Here is a 17,175-nt window from a genome sequence, read left to right as displayed (position 1 = left end):
GACACACAGGCACACACGTGCAGATAAGGTAATATTAGCTAGTTCAGGAGGAGAAAGAGATAAAGATAAAGTAATATTAGCTAGTTCAGGAGGAGTGAAAGAAGCCTTGTTTTTTTCCACTTTTTATAGAAGAGAAAGTGAAGATTCGATTTGAGGTGAGTTCAGCACAAAAGCGTATCCCAGGCCCTCTGGCTCCAACTGCACCCCTTTCTACCTCATTCCCAGACCCCACCTAAGCCCTTTCTCTTTGAAATCTTCTCAGGCACACTGATACACATACCTCAGATTTTTAATTCTCCAGTTGTGTTCACCAGGTGCTTGGTCATGATTAAGAATCCTGTGACGTGTACCCCATGTGTTTAAATTTGCTGCTGAGTTAACTCTGTGGCGGCCTGTGGACTAGACCTCTGCACATGCAATGGGGAACGGCAGGGCCAGATTTGAAATCCTGCTATCTTTTCGGCTCCCTTGTAAAAATGACATCAGGCAATGGGGATACAATGCCAGAGGTCACCTGTGATAAGTTCTGTTCATGGCCATTTTACTTCTAGGAAGACAGGAAGCGTCAGGATCTCAGGGATCAAGGAAGCCAAAATGTTTTTCCACTCTGAAATAAAGTGACTGACCAGGAGTTCCCGGCCACACAGCCCTGTGGGAACCACCGCATGGCCACTTTTGTGAAGTGGACACGTGTTGGTCCCATTAAAAAGAAACTCCCCACCCATGGCTCCCTCGCACTGCAGCAGAGGCCCTGCCACAGAACCTGTCAGCCCCTGCCATCTTGCAGGGGCACAGGCGCAGAGCGGTTTGTGCCCTTGGGGAAGGGCACGGGGTCCCTCCTGGAGTCATGGGAGGTGCTGCCTAGGTTCTATATTAAAATACAGAGGCTACCACACGTGCTCGGGGAATGCAGCTACAGTAGTGGAATGAACGTGCTGTCCATTCCTTACCCCAGCTCCTCACCCGTCCTCCACACACATATCCCTGGCTCCCTTTCCCTAGTAAGGAGACTGAATTAAAATTGTGGCTTGCCCGAGGCTGCATACCTGTGCTCCTTCTGAAGCCCAAGTCACTGGCTCTAGAATTCTAACCTGTGAGGAAGCCACTGAGGATGTTTGTCAAAATACATATTTCTGTGCCTTGCCCCAGTTCCACGGCCCAGGGATCTGCAGTTTTCACAAGCACCCCCAGGTGATTCTGGTGGTGTCTTTGATAACCACTTCTTCAAGGCGGTACTGCCTGGAACGCAGAATCCCAGCCTCCTCCATCCTCCTTGCCTAACGGCCTGGATGCTCTCAGATCTACAGGGGAAGGGAAGATCGCACAGTCATCGCAATAGTAACCTCAGCTGACAAAGCCTCCCCCGTAAAACTTATTCCCCAGTGTTTTTTAATAGGAAACAATAAAACTGTAAAATAAAACTGTAACTAGCCCAAATATCCATCAAAGAGAAAATGGAGAAGTAAATCATCGCACATTCACCTGGACCAGATCTATTGTAAAGCCAATAATACTGAAGCCCCTTCCAAGGCCCTGGGAGTCCTAACAGTGCACTGGTGGTGTCTATAATTTATATTATGAAATTTGCATAAGGAAAACATTTTGTCTCATTTGTGCGATTTCTCCTTCTAAATATACATGTCACTTTGTACCTGATTTCTATAAGACCCAGGACCTACGAACCCTGTGTCTGCCCCTGCAGCCACCCAGGGAAGGACTGCACAGCAGCAAGACAGATTGCCATGGAGCGTGTTGTGCCCAACTAGGGACAGCACAGATAGATTCTGTAATTTGCCTAACAATGTCTATAGGATGATCCCATTTGTCAAAAAAAAAAAGAACTGGGCTTTATTGATGTCACCTAAATGCACCTAAACTTCTTTTTTGCCCCATGCTCTTCCGTACTCTTCATCTTTCCCCAAATTTTTAAAAACATGACACTCCTTCCCTTATTTTTCCTACTTAGAAAAGTGTAGATGGTTTTATCATAGGAAGTTCAAAAAAAATTAAATATAATGAAAAAATACTCAAATAGTACCTCACAGCAGTAACTTACTGCTAACATAAATAAAATCCATATTTCTTCTCATACAGACCCCAGAGTTGCTGTCTCATACAGACCCCAGACAGTGTAGTTGATGGAGAAAATAATCTTTATCCTTAGCCTCCATCTGGTTGCAGACCATGAAGACGGAAAAAATGAGGGTGTTGGTAGCTTCGTTAGAAACTGAAAGCTCATTGATTTTTTCAAAACCTAAATAGCCTGTGTTTCTCCAAATAACTAATTTGCAGCCTTCAGCAGCCAGGACTGGCAGGGATAGGACTAGGGGGACTGGGGAGAACTTCTCTCTCCTGAGGGTGGGCTGACCCGACAGCATACATGACCTTCCCACAGTCATGGACTGCTCAGAGATGTGATGGCAACTCCATAGGATGAAATACTCTTCAGCCAGTAAAAAGTATTTTTGGATAAATATTTGTTTTAAAAAAATTTACTATATGTTGTTAAATGAAAAAAAAAATCTTAAGGCATCAAAAATGATGTGCAGTAAAATCTCACTTTTGTAAATAAATATACCTATTTACTATGTATGCATAAAAAGAATCCTGAAAAATATAAGTACTGTATGCATATTGGTGTTAAGTATTTTTTCTGTTTGCTTATCTATAATTCTAATTTTGCTTCAAAGAACATGTTACTCCAGCAATATAAAAATAAAATAATTAATTTGTCTTGTCATCAAACAGATAGTAAGAACAGGCAAACCTGGCCCTCCACACTGCCAGCCTTTTGTGATTTAAGGCTTCAGTTTCCTCCACTTGTTAAAAAGATTCAACAAAGTAGTTGAAATAGTATGTGAACCAGTAAACCCTAAAAGGTGTCCAGTGTTGTCTGTGAGCTAATTAAGTGATTTGATTCTGACTCCCAGAGTCTTCTGGTTTCGAGGCAGTGGGGAGTCAGATAGGAGCCTCAGGTGGCCTCTCCCGAGAGGCCCTGGAAAGTGATGAGAACCTGGCCTCTGGCCGCTCTTCATAAACGTCCATGTTTTCCCTCTACTCTCTCACTCTTTTCCCAGGGCCTCAAACAGGAGATGAAAATCAATTTCTAAAACAGCCCTCTGTGTGCTCTCTCATATCTCTCCTTTTCACATATCGTGGTGGCTTTCTCTGTGTTCCTCTGTTGATTCAGTCTCTGGAATTAGCGGATCAGGATTCCATGCCCAGAATGCTACAAAGACTGTGCTTGAGTTCTCCCACATCTCACTCAATTACACAGAAGTTTCAGATTATGTAACAGATGCTGTGCTGGGTTAGGCAGAGCCATCTGACTTGTTTTGCTTTATTTTAGACCATGAGATGGGTGAGTTTTTCTTTTTAATGCCACATTCTTTTAAGAATTAAAAACCTCCACTTGGCTGTCAGCGTTGGAAATCAGAGTGATGGTGCAAGCCCTGATGAGGACAATGTCCTCGTCTAGGAAAAGGTGAAATAATTGCTTGAAATCACTAAGCAGGACATGCAGTCCCAGATGGAGGGGGGAATTCGGGAGCTGGTTGGAAAAGAGTATTTAGCACTTTGCAGCCTTGAGAGGCGCAGAAGAGACACCGAGGGGTTCACCACCAGAGCCACCATCATCCGAGAGGCGTCCCGCTGTGTCCACCTGGGACTCTGCCTTTAGGGCTTCTTGCCTGGCTGGGGGCTGTACAGGGAGACTCCTGGGACGGTGTGCCGACAGCTCTGGGCACCCCCTTCCAGGATCTGATTCCTGAGGTATCACAATGTGGATTTCACAATCACTTCCAGTGTCTTTTGCCAACCTCTATGAACAGATGTGCAATTAAAAAAAAAAAAAAAAAAAAGACAAAGGATTCCAATTCTCAACATTATAAGTGGAAACTTTTTCATGGAAAAGGATAGGCTAATGAATTGAATTTAAAATCTGAGACAGAACTGACGCATCAAATGTGCTGGTGTTTACAGATAATACAAGGGGGGGCTGCATCTTAGGGTTTCAATCCTTTTTTAAATTTTTTTTCTGAGAGACCCAGCCAGCAGACTGCCAGTCTTGTCGGAGATGTCAGTTGTGGCCACTCTGAATGGAAAGCAGCATCTCTCAGCATCTCTGAGGCGCTGCTCCTCAGCGGAGACTGTGGTGGTTTTGCGTTTCAACACACATCCTTCCTACGATGCCTGACAGTGCCCAGGGAACGGGCAGAGCTGGGAGCTCTGAAGCCCTTTCACCTAAACCACCCTGGGTCACCTGACCTAGTTTTCCTCCCAATTTTAATTGTGTCAAGTATTTCACAAAGGCCTCCTTGGGGACACCATGAGTTCACTGTCATCAGATTGCTCCAATCACAGCTGTGGCTTGCACACAACCGCCATCTCTGCCCCAGCAGATGCTGTATGTAAACAGTTGTATTAATTACATCTCAAAAACATGGTTCTTGCCAGATCCTCAGGATTTGGGTGCAGCCTCTGAAGTGGGTGGGAGGCCCTCAAGGGAGAAATGTCTGCAGGAAATTCTTCCCCTACGAGAGGTCTGTTTTCTAAGTTATCTAAGAGCTACTGCAGCTGTTTACTGCAGAGTGACCCTGCTCAGAGCTGTGGTCACCCGAGGCTTTGAAAGGGGACCTCCGCTTCCGCCCTGGGTGGAGCACCATGCTGGAGACCCATGCCTGCCAAGGCCTCATTGTCATCTCCACATGCCGTCCTTGGGGTGGGCCACTCCTGGGACACGCAGACAGGAAGCCGGCCACCTGAGCCACTCAGAGGCTCTATCCAGAGTCAGCTGCCAAGCCTCACGTCACACATCACTGTTAGTCTTGGAGGGCTGGCGGGGCCCTGAAGTCAATTGGACACTTGGATGACAGGGAACTTGCCACTGCCAGAGGCAATATGCTCAATTTTTTTGACAGTTCCAACAATTTTTCTTTAAACTGTCATAAAAAATTGCTGCTGTGAATACCAGTGTTGGCGTCCCTGCCTCACCTTTACCTGGTGCTTTTCCACCACACAAGACTGTTTCTCCTCTTGCTGGCCTTGGGCTTGCAGACAGCTGATTCTTCTCCTCCCGCGGCTGAGCAGCCTCCTCCGAGCGACCCTCTGACAACTCTGCTCCTTCTGACAACCTCTGCAAGGGCTGCCAGATGTGAACAAGGGGCCCAGGCAGAAGGTATCCAGGAAGACTGGAAACTCAAGGAAGCCTGCCCTGTCCTGTCCACCAGACTTTACGCTTGCGTCATTGGGCTTTGGGACCTAAGTCCTCGTCATTTGTTCCTTTTGCAGTTCCTACTGTTCTCAGCACTTCCTTCCAGCTTACTGAGGTACACTCAGATGTGATATGCTGTCGGTACAGACACAGTTCTGCTCCAGCGTTTTCCCGTGTTCTTTCTGTCGCTCTGTTTACTGAATCACCGTGAGGATGTGGAGAGAGGCTGAGTTCTGTATTTTAACACCATTTTAATTCTCACCTACTGAGAAATCCATCCTCTTATCACTGTGCTTTTTTTAACCTGTCACGAATCCATGAAATCCTATCAGCCAGCCTGCATACTTCCTTTTAAGGTGCAGTTGAATCAGGAGAAACTTGCCGCACACGCTGCGTCCGGGCACAGCATTGGCTGAGGCTGCTGCCCTGACCTGTCCGCTTTGTAGTACTGCCCAGCTATGAAACAGGTTAGCCACACATGACCTGCATTTAGGAGTAACAAGTCTGTCTGTACATGCACATACAGCAACTTTTTTAAACTGTCTATATTTTTTTCTGAGATAGGTATTTATAATATCTCCATCTTCTTTCCCATTTTGAAACTTAGAACAAGTTTGCGTGTCAACAGTTCTCCACAGCATACTGTGTTTTCTAGGATTTTCTAAGGTTGAGCAACGGAGGTACAGCAATTTTGACTAATTTCTTCCCATCCCTTTTCCATGCAACCCAGAAGCCTTGGGTCACGTGGTGAGGGGAAGAGGCTGTGCTATGTCGGGAAACTCTGTACCGAAGCTCAGCTCAGATCATGACATTCTCTTGACTAAAACCCTCAGTTTCCATCAAACTTGTCACTCTGGCATTAAAGCCTGTCACTGTGTGGCCCTGAAAACCTCTCTGAACGTGTTCCCTGCCTCTTCCCTGCAGGTCCCTGTGCTCCACAGAAGCCCACTTCTGTGACCCACCCCCACTCATCACCACCTTCCCTCACCCAGAACCTCAGCTCCCCACTCCCACCTGTAAGACCCTTACTGGAAAGATTCCTACCTGCCCCTCAAGATTAATCTCCAAGGACATTTCCAAATGCCTCTCCCCATCTCTCAGCCAGATGGCTTTGCTCCCTCCAGGAACCCCAGCCACCTTCGACCTCCAGCAGGGCACTCCACTCCACATTCTCCTGGTCTGTCTGGCTCATCTTACCTGAGCCATGCTCTCCAGGTGAAGGACTATGTCTAACTCAACTCTGCTTTAAAAGCAGCTAACACATTGCTCTGTGCATATTGTTCACTCACTAAGTTGAACTGGACTTGGACGTGCACATTAAACTGCAGCGTGTGCTGCTTCTTGGTGGCCCAACTCGTCAAAAGAATAAGATTTCAGCAAAACAATGTAATAATTTTTTTACCAAAAGTAATGTTAACAATATATGGTTTTCTCCTGATGTTTCTATTAAAATGCTTTTTGGAAAACACATTTTTCAACTCTTTAGGGTCAGAATTAAGCAATGAAATTTATATACCACATGTATAATGTGTACGTTTATCTAAGTATCTGTTCATTTATATATCTTAAACTGAAATTTTAAAAATTATTTTTAAAACTCCTGATAAACATTCTCAGGAGGCACACCATATAACTGTTGGTTGATATACCTAGCTAGACGGTAAGATCGGATTTTGTTTAAAGCATGGAGGAGAGGGAAAAATTAAATCTTGCAGATTTTGCAGTCCTTAACATCTTTGAAAGAGGAACATTTCAGACAATGTAATAAAAAGGCCACATGCTTTGACTTCTGTAGATTTTAAAAATACTTCTGTATAGTTTCTTCTTCCTTTGAAGAAATTAGGAAGTTTGGGAAGATGGAGAAAGATATAAGAATAGACTCCCCATATGGAACATGAAGTATCTTTTTGCATCAGAACTCTTAGTGCAGTTTCAGTATTTTCTTCCTCAGGAGGGTGAGCTGCTTCCGAATGTCCTCCCCTTCTTTGAGGCATCCTCTGTTGGTGAACTTTGAGAGCATCCATTTATGAAGTCGATGACCTTTCCCAGTCTCTGCAAGCCCTTCAGTATGTGTCCTCTCTGAGGAAATCTGAATTGTGTGCTTAATACATGGAAAGGGATTTGGGAGGGTTGCTTTTTAAACTGATTTCTTAATTAATATTATGGTTTAGTTAACTAGACAGTCTCATTGCAGAAGTACATAACCATAATATGTCTTCAAATATATCTCCCTTCCTAACACCCTGTAATATGCTTTTGTAAAGATACCCTTACAGAATGTGATCCACCATTTATGAACCTGCAGCATTGCATTCAGAGACTAAGTGAAAAGCTGGCAGATTTTCATTTAAAGCACAAGCTAAGGAAGAAAGCTGGTCTAGACGGAGCTACAGAAGGGTAATGCTTAGGGAGGGAATGATGTGCTCGTGGGTGGTGGTAGTTAAATCTGAGCAAAGAATGATGTCGCGGGTGTTTGGATATTGGATGGTCCACATGGGGCCACATTCTTTCAAACACAAGAGTCTGTAGAAATATGACCTGTAAAAGACTCTTAAATATTCTGGAAACTGTCTCTTCCTTTTCACATCCTTATATATACTTGAACCTATGCCTACCAGACATGACATGTGACTATTCATACAAACTTCATCATCTCTGGTTTAAGAATGAAGGATGTTGCATAGAAGGCTCACATGTTTTAATTCACAAGAGTGAAACTGTTCTGAAATTACATTGTTTCTAAAAATTCACTACTTGCATTATATTCATTTTTATTTTTCCATGCCAGAAGGATAGAAGTTCCTGTGCTCATATTAAGAAACAGCAATGTCAATCGAGGCCCAAGTCAAGCCCAATTTATAGGAGTTATAAAGGGCGTGTGCCTGTTTTGTCTAGAAGCCGCCTTGGGCAGCACTGAGTAGGATAGACCGCATGTTGCTACCGATAAAGGAACAGCTTCTCGAATGCTCCTGTCTGGTAGGCACTATCCCGAGTGCTTTGGCCCCTCATCCACAATCTGTGTGGCAAAAGGCATTGCAGGCAATTCAGTGAGGAGACAGAGACATGGAGAGCAAGTGCCATGGAATTCCCTAAGGCCGTGCAGCAAGCAGGTTGCCAAGCTGGGTTGAAACCCTCCTCCGTAGGCTCCCAACTCCGCTGTCACTGCTACTGTGCTGGATGATGCCTGGTAGATGCAGATGTGGAGCCCCGTGGATTCTGAGACAGGCCGGGTTTCAGTCCTGCCCCAGCTGCCTATTGGCTGGATGACCTTGGCAAGTTGACTTTCTTGAGCCTCATTTGTCTCATCTCTTAATTAAGAAAACCTACAGCCTATTTTTGGGGGTTATATAAAGGATTCCAGGGCTGCATATGGCACTGTCTACCGCATGCAGTAACTGTTTCACAAATGATGAGGAACGATTTATGTTCTTAGTGGAAATATGTCAGTGTGTGAAGTCCCAAAGCTCTGCCCTGCCTGGCTTGATCCAGTGCCTAGGCACTGCCCCCACTCCCCTCTCTCCCAACCCACTGTAGGAGGCTAGGCTGCCTCAGTAACTCTGAGGGGCATTGACTCTTTTCATCCAAAAATTCATGTTACTGCCCCACATTTTTTCTGTTGTTTTACAATGCAGTAGGAAGTGGGCAGACTGTCAGGAAAAGTGATTTATAGTCATGTACTGCTTGTGCTTTGGCTTCATATAATCCAACACAGATCAGCTGCACTCAGAAAACTACTCAAGTGAAAGAGAAAAAGTAACTGAAGAGGGAAATCTGGATGAGTAAGAATTCCAGGGATAGAAATATTAATAGCAACTTTTTTACCTGATATAGTCACTTTATGCTGCAGGGGTGCCCCTTTATAAAGTGATGGTACAATGGATGTTTGCTTTTGATTTTGGATTTGGAGTCTAATGAATGTTCTAAATTATTATTAGAGGAGCTTTCGGTTGTTACATCTCTGCCTTTATTGCTTATTTTTAGCCATCTCCCCTGATGTCAAATGCTCAGGCAAGAATGATACATTCATTTATAATGTGGCTCCTTCAGAAATATACCACATACCTTTTGGTGTGGTTTGTGGCTGAGAAGAGTGGGGAATGCACAAGTGGGAAACTGCAGAAAGATTATGCCTTCATCACTTCAAGTATTTGAGATGAAACTAGATCATTTGCTGTTGCTTTTTATTCTCATTCTAAGTGCTTTTCAAAGTCAGCACTAAGATTTTAAAATGGTTTTCTGTTGTTGGGAGAGAGGGAATTACTCTATTACTTTCTGGTAAAACAGAGTCTTTCATGATCAAAGAGAACCAGGCCCTAGTAGTTCCAGTATCCTCACGTGGACACTAATTGTTTCCCTCCTTTTCTTCATGAAAACAGCTTCTGCACAAATGATAGCCTTGTGAACTAGCCATGGGCACAACTGGAGAAGCATTTAGGGAGCTTTAGTGCAAATTGAGACCACCTACACATCTGACTCTGTAGGGTTTGACAACATCCAGGGTCAATCACAAAACATCAGTCTAATTAGGGCTTATATAGAAAGAGTAAAAGAACTCTGATTTCATCCTAAAGATTACTTATATGAACCATTGTTCCAAATGCATCAACTATTTTAATTTAGTTGTTTTGATTGTTAAAAAAACACATCTGTTTGGTAGATAAGACATAATTTAAGACAAATGTTCTATTTGATAAGCTTTTAGAAACAACTTATTTTTATTCTTTCCTGTGAGATAACTCAGATGTGGAGAATGTGACAAAGTTTTAAGCATAAAATGAGAAAGGCTGACACACTTAGATTTCTGGGTTTTTACTTGAAAACAACAAAATTTAAGAATTTGGTGTAGGAGTTGTATCAGGTAGTGCAGAGTCCCCAGGAGACCTGGAGACCCAGGTCTGGGAGCCTAGCGGCAAGGGCTGGATGTGGGATGACATCAGCAGAAACTCACAGCCACTGCTATTCCAAAAACCCAGCAGCAGCTCAGTGCAGGGCAGTGCTGATAGTACAGTGCCTGCAACCCTGGAGTGGAGTTTGATGTGTCAGGTACGCACACGCTCACTGCTCCCCCAGCAGTATGTGGGACAGTGTGCATCCAGGTGTCTGTAGGGCCCCTCGCCCTAACTCACAAAACCATTCTGGGTCAGAAGCCACCAATATTGTCATCATCCTCCCTTTTCTGAAAACCCTAGTAAGTCCCTCTAGTGGGGCAAGCCCAACTTTTCCCTTCATTCTGTGGCAATATGCCTTCATATCCTAATCAATTTTGCCCTGCTCATTCAATGCAAAATGGATCTGCTTTCCTTGGGCACCAACATGTCCAGGGATTGTTTATCAATCTTCAGTTCTGTTTCCTTTACATATCCCTCCAAAAATCAGGCCTGCACTGCCTGTGCGCTCCACAATCCACAGGCCTGAAGGAAATGTTATCTCTGATGTAGAGACTTAAAGTAAAACTATTCAAATTAATTATTTCATGCAAGAGGCTAGTCCTGACTCTAATTCTAAGACATGTCTCCTAAACTCTGGAAGTTTGATGTATCCTATTATCAACATGTATCCTTAATGTGGTGGTTTATCATTTATCCTCAAAGCTGCATTGTAAAATGTACACTGTAAAGTGTACATTTTAAAGTCAGTTTTTAAAAATCATATTTAGAGATCCTGGTAAAAATCTATCAAGTCAAGACATTACCTTATTACCCATGGAATTGTCTTCGACTCTTATAGTTCAAATGTTCAGATATTCCTGAATTGGCTTTCACAATAAACATCCTAAATATGTAAGTAGAAACATATATATTGCCAACTTTATGCCTTCCCAAGCAAAATTAAAATACAGGAAAAGTCAGTCTGTTTTGCCCATAAATAAATATATGTGCGTGTGTATGTGTGTGTATACACATACACACTCAGAAAAAAATAGAAGCAGCAGCATATTTTGGCAGCATCTCGTTTATTGGAACTCAAACGTTCTGATTGTGCATACAGACTAGTTAATGTGGTAATAATTATGTATTTCTTCCCTGTTCCTTGCCTTCTTTTCCTCCCCATTTTTTTTCTTCCTGATAGTAGGTGTATACTTTTTTCCTATTTCCATTGGCAAGCCACATGACAAGCAAAACGATCACTAGAAGAATATTGTTCCTTCAATCAAGAAAAATGCCCATTGGGTTTTGTTATTTGATGTTATTTGATGACAGAGACCTATTGTTTTTCCATTTTTCATTTTTTGTTTTCCACGGCACCTATGGAATTAAGTAATATAAAAAATCGGTTATTTCAGATGTTCATGTCTAATGAATTTCATGTGAAATACTGGCAGTATAACCCCAAATAGAGGAAATTTGTGAAGAGTGGATGCTGCAGGACGTGAGACATCTGCACAGAGTTCATCTCTTTCAGCATCTTGCAAGTCCCAAGCACTGCCCTGCCAGGCAGAGAACGCTGCAGATCATGGCAGTGAATTCCAGTTGTTCAGAGTACATTTGACTTCCAAATTCTCAAGGCCACAGATATGAGGACAGGACAATATTTGCATTTGAAATTGGAAGATTATTTTTTGCACAAGTGCCTATATGCTATATAGAGTTTGCCCACTCTGCATTATCTTCCCCCTGTTCCCCTGTTATCTGGCACAAGCTATTCAAAAGACAGGACTACTTGTAAAATAAATGGTTTGCAAACTAAGGAAAATATTTAAATCTCATGTAAATGGTACTATACTATGTATAAAAATGTCAAGAAACACAGAACAGCTCATGAACACCTCCACTGCTGTATAAAAGAACCATCTTTTTTCTGGCTCCTATTGGATGCCTTAGAAAAATCTGTATTTCCTCTTTAGCTATTGTGTTTGAAAGATGAAGTTGAGACAAAAGTTCTATTCTTTTTAAGTTGGCAGAACTTCTGAAAGGTGATTTTTAGCTGCAGTGTGACTCATTCCAAATGCAGAAATCTCTGACCCTGAGTTAGTCTATTTGTCATGCAAGAGCCTAGAAAAGCCCTGAGTGATAAGAAATGGCCATAGGCCATTCCCGCAGAATTTTCAACAAAAATAGAATCATGTTTACGTTCTAGTCATGACTTAGAGCTTATAACTGATGTTCAGAACTGTTCATGTTCAGAACTGTTCATGTTCAGAACTGTTCATGTTCAGAACTGTCCATGTTCACGCACAGGGGCCGTATCACTCCGCCAGAGGTGCCCTGGGTGCCGGTGTGCAGAGGAGTCTGAGGGTGACTGTCTCTTCCTCTGTTGTCGGATATGTGGGTTATCTCCATAAATGGCTGCCATGAGCATCCTTGTTCACACATTTTTAGGTACTTGAGTGAGTGTCTGTGGGATAATTTTGGGAAGTGAAATCTGTGGTCAGAAGTTTGTGAGTTTTACATGCTACATTTTCAGAAGTTGAGAAACAGCAGTAGGCTGAAGGCAAGTCGCCATGCCTGGAATTCATGAACACTAGTTGAAAGAACTGGCGTGATTTAGTCATGACAGGAGAGATGGGGAAGGCTGTTGCAGGTAGGAGGGCCATCTTCAAATTCTCAAAGTACAGTCACTCCAAACCAAAATTCGATTTAATCTGTAGGACTCCATTCTCAAAGCACAGTCGCTCCAAACCGAAATTCGATTTAATCTGTAGGACTCCAGGTGGCAGAATAAGAGGCAATGAATGGGTGGAAGTGAAACAGGGCCAAAGTTTGACTTCATGTGCAACTTCCTAAGGAGTGATTTGAACTCCACAAACATGAACTAAGCACCTCAACACAGGCTGGGCAAGCTGCTGTTCTTTTGGAGCTTACATCTTAGTGGGGAAAGAGAAATGCATATGTAAACACATAAATCAGCAGGATATATTGTGAGGACGGTCATTGCTCAGTGAGACTACAATAGAGTGATATGCTGGAGGGGGCTGCAAGGGAGAAGGTGGGAGGGACAGCATTTAGTAGAATGAGCAGCACAGTCCCACAGGAAGAAGAATTTATTGCCTCCTTAGGCAATAAATTCCCAAACCTGGAACATCAGAAAGGAAATAGATTAATGTGCATAGAGGATTAAATTATGTGATCTGCAAAGTCATTTAAAATCTATTTCCACATAAAACATATTAATGCAACCTAAACAAAAGGGGTCTGGATACCCTCATCTTCTTCCCAAGCATCAAGTCTTTCTATAGTTAAACTGAGATGCTTTTATTCTTGGAAAATTTTAAGGAATATCTACAGCAATGGAAGAATCAGGTGTTGGGATGTGTTCCCAGGTAATAATGACTGCAGGCTGATTTGGCCCTTGAGGTGTGGCCTCTTGGCCCTCTCCAAAAAAAATCAGGGACCTGCTACAAAGCACAAAGCCGACTGCAATGCTTGTTGCTTACTGGTTAGGGCAGCTCCTCTTTGCCAGGGACCAAGCAGAAAGCAAGACAAGACAGGTTCTGAAGCAGTAATTCAAAGCCTTCCTTGCTTTCCCATATGAGTCATTGCTAGTCAGAATATTACCTTTGCAGAGAGGCTTAATTCCAAATTTGCTCTTAAAGGGATATCCTCTCCTGGTTTAGGTATAAACTTTTGACTCACAGGACAAATTCTATCATTCCTTTGGGCCTAGGATTGCATTTATTTCCATGACAAAACGGCTTGTTTGGTGTTTCAGCAAATGAAAACAAAAATATAAAGCCCATCTCCTTTTGAATGAGCTCTAAAACAGTTCTCCGCTGGACTTCAGAACAAGAGGGAGCTCTGGGCTGCTGGCTGGTTGTGCATTTGCTGTGCGTTCCCTCCGGCAGGCGACCTCTCCACACTGAGAAGGTTATCCGGATAACCAAGTAAGAAAGTACATGAGGAGGCACAGAAAGAAAAATATGAGAGATAATAGCATAAACACACAGTGTACGTTGTTATGAGGCATCACATGATGAGATACTGCTGGGGAGGGAAGAAGTGAGGAGATTCCTAGGAATCTTATGAGAATTTCCAGAGAGAACAAGTTTTGAGCTTTTTTTTAATTTAGAAAATTTACCTTATTTTTAAAAGAATATGTAATATATCCCATGCTATAAAATTCTAGATAGACATAGTAGATTTAAAAGCAGCATAATGGAAAATATAAATATCTATTTTCTTTCCCTATTTATTTATTCTGTGCCAGTAGGAATGTAGCCAAAAAGAGAGAAAAGGGGTCTCTGCAGACATGGATGTCTCTGTGACTTGATCACTGCTAACCCAAGAAGATAATAAAGCAGAAGCATGTATCCGGGTTGCTGCAGCCAAGCCTGCCTGGTCTGCGGAGCGTCCTCATACACGGGGCAGCCCTCCCACCCCACACACTGGGAAAGGCGGACAGAGGCTGGGCAAAGCCCCCAATTTTCATTGGCACTGACCCCGATGATTTATAGGCCTTTGTTTCCCATGTTAAATGTCTTACAATCATTAAATTATTTATAGCTCAATTAGCATGTGTCCAAAACCAGGAAGTTCATAGGAGACTGTGTGACTGGGAATTAAGGAGCAAAGCAACTTTCCAGTCTGTGATTTACTTAGTTTCCATTCTGTTTCCTGTTCGGATCCGGAAGTAGAATTTCAAATATTGCTTTTCATGCTTTATTTGGGACTGATTTTAGCCCCGCTCTCCTTTCTCTTGCCATTCGCTGGCCATTAGCCACCAGCCTCTGCACAATGACCAGCTGTCCCCTGGCAGATCTTGGGCCCAGGTGTGAAGTCGCTGGAGAAGCATTTCAGAGCCAAGATGGGAGTGATTTCATTTTCCATTGACACTATGCAGAAATGAAGGGGATTCAAGTGCCTTCAGAAAAGCTTCCTTCCAGCGAATGGAGTTTTGGGGGTTTTCCAGACTTGCAACTGCTTTTATTCTTGGAAGCATCATTGTTGCTTTTTCCCCCCTTCCATTTATATCCCAGGAACTGATTCAGAAACCATAGAAATTGGATTTGGAATCGCTGAATGCTAGCAGACAGCTGACTGCACTCTTCCCAAGAAACCCTGCCAGCTGGGTTCGGGTATCGCGCGGTGTGTGCTCTCTCTGCCTGGCCCGCTGAGTCCTCTAACTCTAATGGACTCCTTCTTACACCAAAGTGCACTAGAACTAAAGTGTTTTGCTTCATTCTTTAGACATTTTGTGGTTTAGGGCTCAATCAGCCAGGGTATGATTTGCAATCCACAGTAACCGGTTTCAGAGCAGCTGCCCAGCGAGGCAGGTTCCATCTCGCTTGCTAGACATTTTGTTTTTTTTTTTTCTAAACCTCACACCTTTTATTTATTAGACTTGGATTCCAGTTTCCTGAGCCTGTTTGTGCCACTGATTAGACAGGCTTGAAGCAGAACCCACCAGGCTTCCTGAATAAAATGCAGCAGTGACTATATTAGGAGGTTTTAAATTGCTCAAATACTGTCTAAAAAACACTAAAAATCATGTTACTTTCTAGATTGAATAAAATCCTATAGAAATGAATTCCCGGACTTGACATGTAGCAAACTGGCATTGGCTCGGGAGTGAGTGGGCTCAGTTAAGTGAGCTAAGATGAGATGGCGCACAGGCGGGCACCCACCTGAGGAGCGTTTGGATGTTATGATAGCCAGCTCATCTGTAAAGACCTGTCCTTCTATGTCAGCAGCCCACCAGATAAATGACGTGTAAATACCACATTTAGGAGGGCTTATGATGATGCCAATTAATGCAGACCTTTTTGAAACAGGAAGGAGGTGAAACATATTCCTTTGCTTCTACCTCACTGTGTGCCGGGCACTGTTTACAGCATTTCGTTTAACCAGCAGTCACCACCTGACGGATGGCTGATGTGGGGCGGGGTCCCGGGGTGGGATTGCGTGATGGGCTTGAGGTCTCCCCGGCTGATGGGTGCCAGAGCTGGGACTGGAACTCCTGGCGTGACTGAGGCAGACATCTGGGCTACCCAGCCTCACCCACGACGCCCTCGCTAAGTGACACACAGGACTCACCTGCAGCAGGGCAGCAAGGTCCCCCTACAGAAGTCCCCATTGCAAACCGATACCCAGCTTAGACAGCAGGTTCTGCAGTCGGCGTCTCACCCCTTCGGGTCTCATCGTGACTCACTTTGATAGCCACAGGATTTAAGGGTGGTTCAGTAATGATTTGATGAGTGCTGTGGCTCAGGGTCATTCCCCTGCCCAAGCATTTGAAATTCCAGAAGTTCATGTCCTGCATGGTGGGTGAAAAGTCTCAGGCCAACCATGAGCACACAGCAGCCAGGCGACTGAGGCAGCTGCCTGGGGTGGCACGTTGCTCAAACCCATAATTTGGAGTCAAAACAAACAGATGATTAGCTGGGGTGGTCACTTTCAATCAAGAGTTTTCACATTGCCTAGACGTGGCCTCAGAATCAGGCCTGGTTCGGCCAGGGGCTGATCTCGCAGTAGACGGGAAGTGTGGCCGGAGGGCCATGGCTGCCCCCTCAGAAGGCCCTGTGGAGTGGCTGGCCGAGCCTCAGCAGCCTCCCATGAAGCTAGGAAGGGTCTTCCTGTCAGCCTCTGGAGATCAGTATTGGAATGCACAAGTAGGAAATGCTGAATGGGAATCCCACTGCCCTGTGATACCGAGACAGTGCGTTTGTAGACTATGGAATTGCTGTCGGAGGGCTCTGTAACTGGCCAAGGTCACACAGGTAGCCATTGGTAGAGCAGGGACTGGAATCCCAGACCCCCAACTTCCAGGACTGTGCACCTTTCTTTATCCCATACAGCCTTACAGTCAAGTGCCAGTGCAACCCCTGATTCCCGGGTTCCAGCCTTTGTCTTTTATAATGGGAATCAACCTTATCTTGATGATCCAGAGATAGTCATCAGGGAAGATTAAATTATCCCCTTAGACTCAGAGTGACCATATCATTTTCCCTCCACACAAGGACACTTTTGAGAATGAAAAGGAGGAGATGTCTGTACCAGACGCTGGATGACAGGCACCGACAGGCTGTC

The 17,175-nt window shown here is 43.9% G+C and overlaps 1 protein-coding gene across 2 annotated transcripts in view; it reads left to right on the top strand.

Annotated features, from left to right (window-relative positions):
• EGFR (epidermal growth factor receptor) overlaps positions 1-17,175 on the top strand; it is a 196,374-nt gene that overhangs the window by 78,867 nt on the left and 100,332 nt on the right. The window lies entirely within an intron of this gene.

Source organism: Pongo abelii, chromosome 6, assembly GCF_028885655.2.
Source record: "Pongo abelii isolate AG06213 chromosome 6, NHGRI_mPonAbe1-v2.0_pri, whole genome shotgun sequence".
Classification (NCBI taxonomy): Eukaryota; Metazoa; Chordata; class Mammalia; order Primates; family Hominidae; genus Pongo; species Pongo abelii.
The sequence above is the reverse complement of the archived record's forward strand: the minus strand, read 5'-3'. Positions and strand labels throughout refer to the sequence as shown.